The sequence below is a fragment of the Saccopteryx bilineata genome, chromosome 5, assembly GCF_036850765.1.
Source record: "Saccopteryx bilineata isolate mSacBil1 chromosome 5, mSacBil1_pri_phased_curated, whole genome shotgun sequence".
Taxonomy (NCBI): Eukaryota; Metazoa; Chordata; class Mammalia; order Chiroptera; family Emballonuridae; genus Saccopteryx; species Saccopteryx bilineata.
This window is the reverse complement of record NC_089494.1, coordinates 202383979-202394210: the sequence shown is the minus strand read 5'-3', so window position 1 is coordinate 202394210 and position 10232 is coordinate 202383979.

The window sequence follows — 10232 nt, the reverse complement described above, 5'->3', positions numbered from 1 at the left end:
TGTATGAATTGTAGCAGATAGTATACCAAGGATCTTTTCATCCCTTTAACTAACATTGCAATTTATTCCTTCAGTTAATATTGCAATTAATAGTCCAATTCAAGCTCCAAATGTGGTATGTGAGAGATGAATTGCAGAAGTAAAATGGTTCTTAATTTTGTCGGAATGTAGAGATGACTTCATGACCAGATCAAGGAAGTGCTTAAGCAGATGACATATCAGGTGTCATCTTCTCATGAATGCAAAGATATATTTAAATTGCCTAAAAATACATTTTTCAGTGGATACAAAAGCTATTTCTATATTTTAATCCAAAGAGCTTTGACTGCTTCCTTCAGTAGTGTAAATAAATTTTATTACCTTGTCAGAGAGATTTTGTTCACTAAGATATATGATTATATCATATAATAAAAATTGGCACAAGATATAGATTACATTGATTATTTTTCTGAAATCCATCTGATCAATATAAAACACTAACAATTGCCCTTGTATAGAAAAAAGATACTACAAACCCATCTTCAACTTTTTAACATAAGCTCTATTCAAATATGTTTAAAGGTTTAAAGGTACATTAAGAAAATATCATTCAATAGAATAAGAAAAGTAGCATTAATTTGTAAGTATAAGTAAATTATTTTTGATAAATTGAAGGGAAATATTAAAATAAACACATGCATACTGTAAGATTCTACTTATTTGATTCTGAATTTTCAGCTCAAGAAGCATACAATCAAATATAACAGTCATAGTATCCATAAGATCAATAATAACCAGTTGAGGAAAAGTACACTTCATATCACATACAAATGCCTAAGACCATGATGGCGAACTTTTTTATAAAAACTGCCCACTTCTGCAGTGCTGGTCAACCTGGTCCTTTCGCCCACTAGTGGGCATTCTAGCTTTCATGGTGGGCTGTAGCGGAGCAACCAAATGGTGCCCTGATTGGCCCACTGTGAAAGCTGGAATGCCCATTAGTGGGCAGGAGGGACCAGGTTGACCAGCACTGCAAAAGTGGGCAGTTTTTATAAAAAGGCTCACCATCACAGGTCTAAGAGAAAGTCTTCTCATGAATGCTCAGCTTATCAACAACAGATTGTAGTTTAATCAGTTTAATAGGTTTCTCTAGTAATTAGAAGAGAAGATTCAGTCTATCCTCAGGTCCTGCCACCATTCCTTCTGTGGCCAATGATACTGGTGATAGAACAAGTGACAAAGAACAGTGGTACTGATGGATGCATCTAGTGATTTTTACCCCTGTGAGTAATGGAGAATTGTTTGTAAGATTTATATATATAACAGATACAGAGAGAGGGAAACAATGATTTTTAAAATATATATTTGGACTGACCAGGTGGTGGCCCAACGGATGGAGTGTCAGATGGGGACAGGGAGGACCCAGGTTGGAAATCCCGAGGTCACCAGCTTGAGCACGGGCTCATCTGGTTTGAGCAAGGCTCATCAGCTTGAGCCCAGAGTCGCTAGCTTGAAACAAGGGGTTACTCAGTCTGCAGTAGCCACCCAGTCAAAGCACATGTGAGAAGGCAGTCAATGAACATTTAGGGTACCACACAAAGAATTGATGCTTCTCATCTCTCTCCCTTCTTGTCTGTCTGTCCCTATCTTTCCTTCTCTCTGTTTCTCTCTGTCCCTGTCACAAAAATAAATAAATAGATAGATAGATAGATAGATAGATAGATAGATAGATATTTGTTTATACCCCTGAGGTTGACCTTCTCATTGTGAAACACTCACTACTCTGGAAGAAGGCAGCAAGGCATGCTCCTCCTCAAAATATTCTAAAAACAGAATCGATTTCTAAAGAAAAGGATGGGATTTATGTTCATATTAAACCTAAGCATTGGGGGTTAAGGAGAGAGGAAGAATGAATCTGTAGTTACCTGAAAATGTAAATTAGAGAAACTGACTAGGGTTTATTAGTAACAATGATGATCAAAGGCCCCATATTGTTCAAGGGAAATAAATTTGTATGACCTTCATTTTACACAAGATCTTAGAAACTGGAGGAAGGACTATTTTCAACATAAGGGTAACCAAAGCCAGAAATCACTCTGCGACTTAGCTGGTGGTTGAACTCAAAGTCCAACCATTGGCTGTGTAGATATGAACTGAAAAGCACTTTTGCCTAGGATTCTAAGCAGGGGTACCAGTGTATTCTGGACAGCAAATCATTCATCAACCATCTGATACTGACTGCAGCAGACAGAAACAATGACCTCAGTGAACAGGTTCTCTTTTCTGATTTTCTTTGAAAAGCATTTGAAAGCAAAGTTAATCCCAACTCTCCTCCCCAAATTCATTAAACCTTCAGGGTTGCTGGACAATTTAGTGGGGTAGAGAAGTCGTTAAAAGAGTAATTCTGGATTTCTTACTGATAATAAAAATGGCTTCTCAGATGACTATTTGGAAACATGTAAGAAATGAGACCATATTTATTTCCCAGGCTAGTGAAACAAGTGGTAACTATTGCAGGGAACTCTGGTACAGCACTCTACTCAAACAGGTGGAGCTGATTGGCCACACAGTGAGCCCTAAACTTCTGCTAAACTATGAAAAAGGGAGAGGAGCCTGATACACATTTATCCTGTGTCTATGTCAGGCAAAAAATGGCCACATCTGAAGAATATTCAATATGAATTTTGGCATCCTGTTTTAGTGCCTGAAGTAACTTTCCATAATTGAATGTTTGATAAAGTATCTTGGAGAAGCCATTTTCTTTCTTTTTTTAAATATATTTTTATTAGATTTTTAAATTTATGTTAACATGAATTCAAGTGTCCCACTCAATATAACACTCTCACCCTCCACCCCCATGTCTCCTATTACACCTCCTTTGCCCTCCTCCCCTTAACTCCCTCTCCCTTTCCCTCCGGGATTTGCTGTCCTGTATCTGTATCTATGTGTTATGTATATATATTTCAATAATCCTTTTACCTTCTCTGATCCCTTCCCCTCATTCCCCCCCTCCATTTTCTTTAATAATATCTGGTGGCTTATGTCCATTCAAAGTGCTTAATTAGTGATTATTAAAACCATAAACATTGTGCACTTGTCATTGCTGTCTTGCACATAGTATAAAGTTGCCATCAAACACAATGCCAGTCTAATAGCCAATATTCTTTTTCTTATTTTAGTTTTACTGATTTTATTGCAATACTCTTCCTGAAACATTCTGCATTATTTTTTATGATTTTAATTTGTGTTTACATAGATTCAAGTATCCCACTGAATATATCTTCCCCCCACCCCCTTATTTTCCTCAGACCCCCCTTGCCCCCTCCCCCAATGTCTTCCCCCCTTCCCTACAGGATTTGAGTGTTATGTATATATAATTTCATTAATCTCTTTCCCTTCTCTGATCCCATCTTCTCTTCTACTTTCCCTCTGACCGCTTTCCCTCTGGTCCCTTTGATCCCGCCTCTGCCTCTATTCTGTTCCTCAGTTCACATTGCCCATCTTGTCTCCCTTCAAATAGCCAATACTCTTGCATAGGAATTCTCTCCTAGTTAGTTCTAAAAGGGGAAAAAAGTTAAAAATAAAACACATTTTTCTTGATATTTTGGTTCCCAGTTATTCATTCATTTTCTCTATTATTTAAAATATCAACAATATGCAACAATGTGACAGTCATATAACTGTGCACTGGGGGTATAAAGATGGATGGAACATAGTCCCTAACCTTTGGAGATGCCCAATTATAGTGGAGGAAGAAGACATGCATATAATACGTTGCAGAATGCTAAATGTGGGATGGGCACATAGCAGAAGGAAGAAGAGTCTAACCTGGAAGAGGTTAAAATCTTGTCTACGAGGTGCCACATAAGCTGAGTCTTAAGGAGTGAAAAAGGGGTAGGCATCAAGGTGGATCCTGGGTGTCAGACTTGGCAAGCTCATGAATTATGGTGCTATTAACCAAGGTAGGGAATGAACATAGGAGGACTCATTTCTAAGAGAAGACTTTAGTTTGGGAATTTCACCTTGAAAGAACTGCCCTGGTTTTGATCACAGTGGGCTATAGTTGATGGGCTCTGGTTTTCACTTCAGCTGAACCAGGTTCATATCCTCTACCATGTACTAATGATATACCAGGGGCAAGTTTCTTAAACTCTCAGAGCCGTAACTTTCTCATTTACAAAACTAATGATATCATATATATTTCATAAATGGTAAGGATGAAAAGGTACAATAGTAACTAAATTTACAATTCTTTAAATAGCCCTTCCACTGACCTTCCTGAGCCCAATCTGAACCCAAACTAAATCCATTTTGCTTCTTCTTGGTCTTGGTCTTTGTCAATTTATGGTGTGATTCTTTCTGTTGCCTACAATCCTATCATTTGTGCCAAGATGTTTGGTTTTCTAGTGCCCACCTTCCATGTACAACTGAAGATCTATTCCCAGCATGCTTCATAGCCAGCATTGAGAAATGTGTCCTAACCTCACTGTTATCTTTAAGCCTTGGAGGGGGTAGGAAATGAACAGAAATACGGATGTATATTATCTCTGCTGTTCAAATATGTATCATCTGTTGGGACTACACCTTGTTGATGCACTGGGTATTTACAACTATGAACTTTGTCTTGGCTTCTCTCCTTCAATCCTCTCCTTCAATTCTCCATCATCAAGTAATGTCCTCCCACAGTCTTGGAGCACAGCCACAGTACATAGTAATGTCATTCTGTTGTACTGCTCACGTGCGCTTCAGGGTGACAGCTGGATTTCAGACAGCTGTTATATGGCAAGCTGAAGTGGGATAATCATGGGCTGGAAGGAAAAAGGAAGTGCTTTACAGATTCACTCAAGTGCAACTTCAAGAAACAGAAAAACTGGAGACGATTAGGAAGCTCTGGCTAACAAGCAGCTATCAGAACCCAGTTTTCCTTTTTGAACAAATGCATCAGGCTAGTCAGTCACAAACAGCAAAACGTCTTTCAGATAGCTGTGGCCAGTGGTAAGGAAAGCACATTTCCTGTGTGCTTGGTTTAGCAAGGACTATGGAATGGAACCATTGAAGATATTTTTGGCTACATGCTTATCCAGATTTCAATTTTGCCTCTCCAAGGAGAAATGAAACATGCTTCTCCCCTAACACCCTATCTCACAGGGTATATGGAAGCAGAGCCTTCCAGCCACTCTTCATTCATATAAAGGGACTTCATCAGCCACAAAAGAAATAATAGCACAGCACATGAGATTAGTGAGCTGAGCTGCTGGGCCAAACAGTAGGTGACCTAATGGTTGACACCTGGGGACACAATGTGTTATGGTAAAAGGGTTGGGGTAGATTCAAATTCCAATTCTACAGCAACACGAGAAGTTGTTTCCTAATCTACGAAATGGAGAGAAAGCACTTCTCATGGCTTTCTAAAAATTAATGAAATAATAAATAGTGTGCTGAAAAAGATGCTTTAATAGCCACTCTCTTTGATGTACTGAGGAAAAACAGTCAGGTTCAGGAGTGAGATTTCAGCTGTGCCTTTAGCTGTGGCTTCTATAACTCCTCCAATGCTCAGATTTTGCTTTGTTGTTAAAGAGAAAACCTAATTTTACTCTCATAACCTAATTTTGTCATCGCATGTATGAGTTCACTGGTAAATAATGCAATTACATTGCCATCTATCTCCTTTCCCATGTAAGGAAGTTCACATGTGGAATGCTCAGAGTGATGGTATAGATTTTTTTTTAAAGTAAACTGCAAATGATATTTTCACCTTGAGGTCAGGAAGGAGGGAGGCTAGCCAGTAAGCAAGGCTTTGAAGCCTTCTCCAACCAGAGCAGCCTTACTTTGAAATGTTTCACACATTTGCTTTCCCATCAAGTCTTCATATACACAACGGGTTCCATGACTGAAAGATTAAGTTTGAAAATCATTTTTCTACAATGTTCGTATTCATGAGAACACTTGGATAAAAAAGCAACAGTGTTTTTACATCCTGAGTCAATTACCATGGCCACCCTACTCATTTAGTTATGCTAGGCTGGAAATCGGTATACAATGTAGAAACTGTTCCAAAATGTCTCTGAAATGAACTAGCCCCTGAAATGATACAGGGAAAGAGAACCATTTCAAGGATTCTGAGTTGGAGGTTCCCAAGACCATCCTCAGGTTGTGTGATTCCCTAGGAGGACTCATAGGATCAGCACATAGGCGCCCTCATGGTTATAATCATTACAGCTGAAAAATATACAACAAAATCAACAAAGAAAAACGAAGCACGGGGCAGTCTGGCAGAAGTCAGGAGCAGGCTTTCAAGAGTTCTCTCCCAATGGAGTCACACAGGAAAAAGCTGTGACGACATGTGTGAAGTGTACTTCACCAGGGAGCTCATTAGAGACTCGGTGTCCAGGATTCTTGTTGAGGGAGTGGTCACATAGACATCCTCTGCCTAGAGCCTACCAAAATTCTGCACTTCTAGAAGAAAGTGGGTGTTTTGTATATGCCCAACTGTTGTATAAACAATTGAAACACAATAAACCACTCTTAACAGTTAGAATAACGTGAACCCTTCCTAAATGCATGTTCCCATTTGCCAGCCAAGTCATTCACTCTTTTTTTCACAGATATCCATAAAACAGCTTGAAAGTTGATGATGTAAGTATAATATAAACGTCAGGGCGTGAATGACTTTCAACCATGTTATCTTATAAGTTCATCAACAGTAATGTAAATCACTATGAACACTATTCCAAGGGGAAAGAAATATGAGAAAAACAAGAATCAAGTAAGATTGTATTTAGTTATAACCAATGTCATAAAATGTGAACATTGTGATTTTATCTATCGTTATACATTTAAATAGGAAAAAAGCACATCGCCAATGTAATAAAGTAACTAAAATTAAAGTATCTTAGATCATAATTTATTCCTCATATTTTACAAGTAAAGACAGAAACCAGAGAGAATATTTGACTGATCCAAGATCACACAGCTGGCAATAGTCCAAGCAAGGTATTATGAAGTCCCTGGGAAAAACCATTTCTAAATTTAAACACAATGCTTAGAAGGTGTTACAGCAGGGAAAATACAATAATGCTATAGGGATATTACTTCATGCTCACAAAATTAATTAATCCACAAATCAACAAATACCATAAATCCCTCTAATGATATTGAGAAATGAGCTCCAAAAACTTTTTCAAGCATAAAATATAAATGTTACTATGACAAGGTTAATGAAATGAGAGCAGGATAGGCTTAGGACAAGTGGCAGTTGCCAAGTGGATATTAATTAGGTGAATAAGTGTTATCCTAGGATGTGTTCTCAGGGAATTTCCTCTATGATCAAACAAGTTTGACCTTTATGTGCTTGGTAGTCATGTAAGTTGTACTTTCACACATTCTACATTGATTTTCACAAACTTCCCTTCCTTGGTGGATTTCTATCTTTTGTACGTAATTGAGCTATCTTTCTGAGATGTCCCCCACTGCCAGCTGGGCAGTGAGACTCGGGCACCACAGAGGCAGAGGTGCTGTGTGGGGAAGGGGCTGGGGGTGGGATCTGGGCTGAGGGGCATCGTCCTTCAACTCCTGGCTTGATCTCTCTCCACTTTTCTGTTTCTCAAAAGAGGCAACCTTTCAGGATGAAAATAAAGGGACTTTGCCCAAACTCAGACTCTCAGAAGTCCTCAGTCCCCCTGGGGATGGGGAGTGGGGTGGAGTGGCTGGTAGGTTTGAAAGCCTGAGGTCGCCAGCTTGAGCGAGGGAACTTTGTACAGGATGTTAAGAGCTATGAAAATGTTGAACTTTGGAGAAGAAACAAAAGCAAGGGGAACACAGGCCTAATCTTTGGGGATAAATAATATATAGTTAGCCCTTAAACAATGAAAAAGCCAGGGGTGACAACACCTGCCAGTTGAAAAATCTGAGTATAGCTTTTAAGTCCCCCAAACTTAACTACAGTTGTCCCTTAACCCTTTGAGTAGTGAGTTTTTTCATACTCGCTGACCCCTGGGCGTGAGCTTTTTTTTGTTTTTGTTTTTCAAAAAATAAAATTAGTTCCCATTACAGTTTTATTAACTTAAAATCATGTCCGTTAATAACCAATTTATGGAAACAAGAAGAACATACAATGTTGCCTTACACATTTTTAAATTAAAATTTTTGTATGATCAACTCTGGATGGTCAGGAGGCACAAGGATGTACATGAACATTCGTACTACTCAATGGGTTCATATCTGTTGGGGATTGATTCTCGGACCCCCTCAAATACCAAAATCCAAAGGTGCCCAAGTCCCTTATAGAAAATTGCATAGAACAATGCTTACAGTTGACCCTCCAAGTCAACCCTCTGCATCCATGGATTCCCAACAACATTTTTGATCTGCAGTTTCTTGAATCAGAGGATGCAAAACCCAGAAATACAGAGGGCTGACTGTATATTTATTTTAAAAATCTGTATATAGGTGGGCCTGCAGATTAACCCTGTATCGTTCAGGGGTCAATTATAATGAATAAACTACCAAATGTTCATTTCACTGAACGTTTCTCAATTAATGCAAATTGTGATTATTGGAACCAACTCAAAAATAGGAAGGGAAATTAAAAATTACTATGCAAGTCTTCGTGGACTTAGATCCTATATAACTCCTATTTATATGCATTATTTCTTACTTTTTGAAAAAAAAGCTAAGAGCAGCTATGGGACAACTAGGGGAAACAAAGAGAAGATATAAAAAGTCTGGACCTCAGCAAATATCTTCATTTTAAAAAATGAGGTAAGGTAGTTATGGGAGATAAAAGATTGCTTATCTTAAGTTTCACCTTGAACAAGATCCTACAAAAGATAATAATAGAGGTGGACCAGGTGGTGGTTCAGTGGATAACATGTTGACCGGGGACAGTGAGGACCCAGCTTCGAAACCCTGAGGTCACCAGCTTGAGTGCAGGTTTATCCAGCTTATTGCAGGCACAGCACCTTGAGCATGGGATCCTAGACATGATGCCATGGTCACTGGCTTAAGCCCAAAGGTCACTGGCTTGAAGCCCAAGAGTGCTGGCTTGAGCAAAGGGTCACTGGCTCACCTGAAGCCCCCTGGTCAAGGCACATATAAAAAACAATCAATGAACAACTAAAGGGCTGTAGCTACAATGTTTTTCATCTCTCTTCCTTCCTGTCTCTTTGTCTCTCTAAAAAAGTTAAAAAATTAAAGAAAGAAAAAAGAGAAAAGATAATAGAAAATTGTAATATTATACTTTCTACATGCCAGGCATTATTCTCAGTGCTTTAACATATGCTAAATATCCCTTAACATTTCATGCTCAGAACAGCCGTCTGAGGTAGGTAGGGATAAATGGTCCTCACTGGTAGGTCTCCTGGGACCCCCTTTTCTCAAAATGGGCTAATTAAAGATCGTCTCTAAAGATCATATTTCTCTGCTAGAAAAGAATTCTGATAAACACAATACTTTCTACCACATGCCACAGGGGATAAAAATAGGCTTCTTTTCTAACAGTTAAAAATTACTATGAAAACCCTACTTTGTGTTTTGAAGGTATTGCCTTTCTCTGGTTTAGACAACCTTAAATCTGTAGGAGAATCATGAGGAGCAAGATCAAGGTTACTAATGTGGAGGACAATTACTGAGCATCCAAATTGATTAATTACACTAAAAATAAAAGTCAATCATCTCTATAGCTTTTGAAAGTCTGTCCTGTCTGGTTAAAATACACACAGAAAAGAAAGCAGGTTTTTACTTAGTTTCTAGTCCAGGGGTCAGGAACCCTTTTGGCTGAGAGAGCCATGAACGCCACATATTTTAAAATGTAATTCTGTGAGAGCCATAGAACGACCTGTGTACATTACGCATTATCCAGTAAAAATTTGGTGTTGTCCCGGAGGACAGCTGTGATTGGCTTCAGCACAGGCAACCATGAACACGAGCAGTAGGAAATGAATGAATTATAATACATGAGAATGTTTTATATTTTTAACGTTATTATTTTTTTTATTAAAGATTTGTCTGCGAGACAGATGCAGCCATCAAAAGAGCCACATCTAGCTCGTGAGCCATAGGTTCCCAACCCCTGTTCTAGTCTATATCAATTTCCAGATGATGATGAAAATGAGAATTGTTATTCTAGATCAAAATCTGATCAACAAGAAAGAGGACACGAGAGCACAAGAACAGAGTTTCTCTGTTGTCCCTGTCATCTGAGGTCCTGGGAACGTTAGTCTGGTCTCTTCTGTTCCTCCAACCCCAGTCCAGGG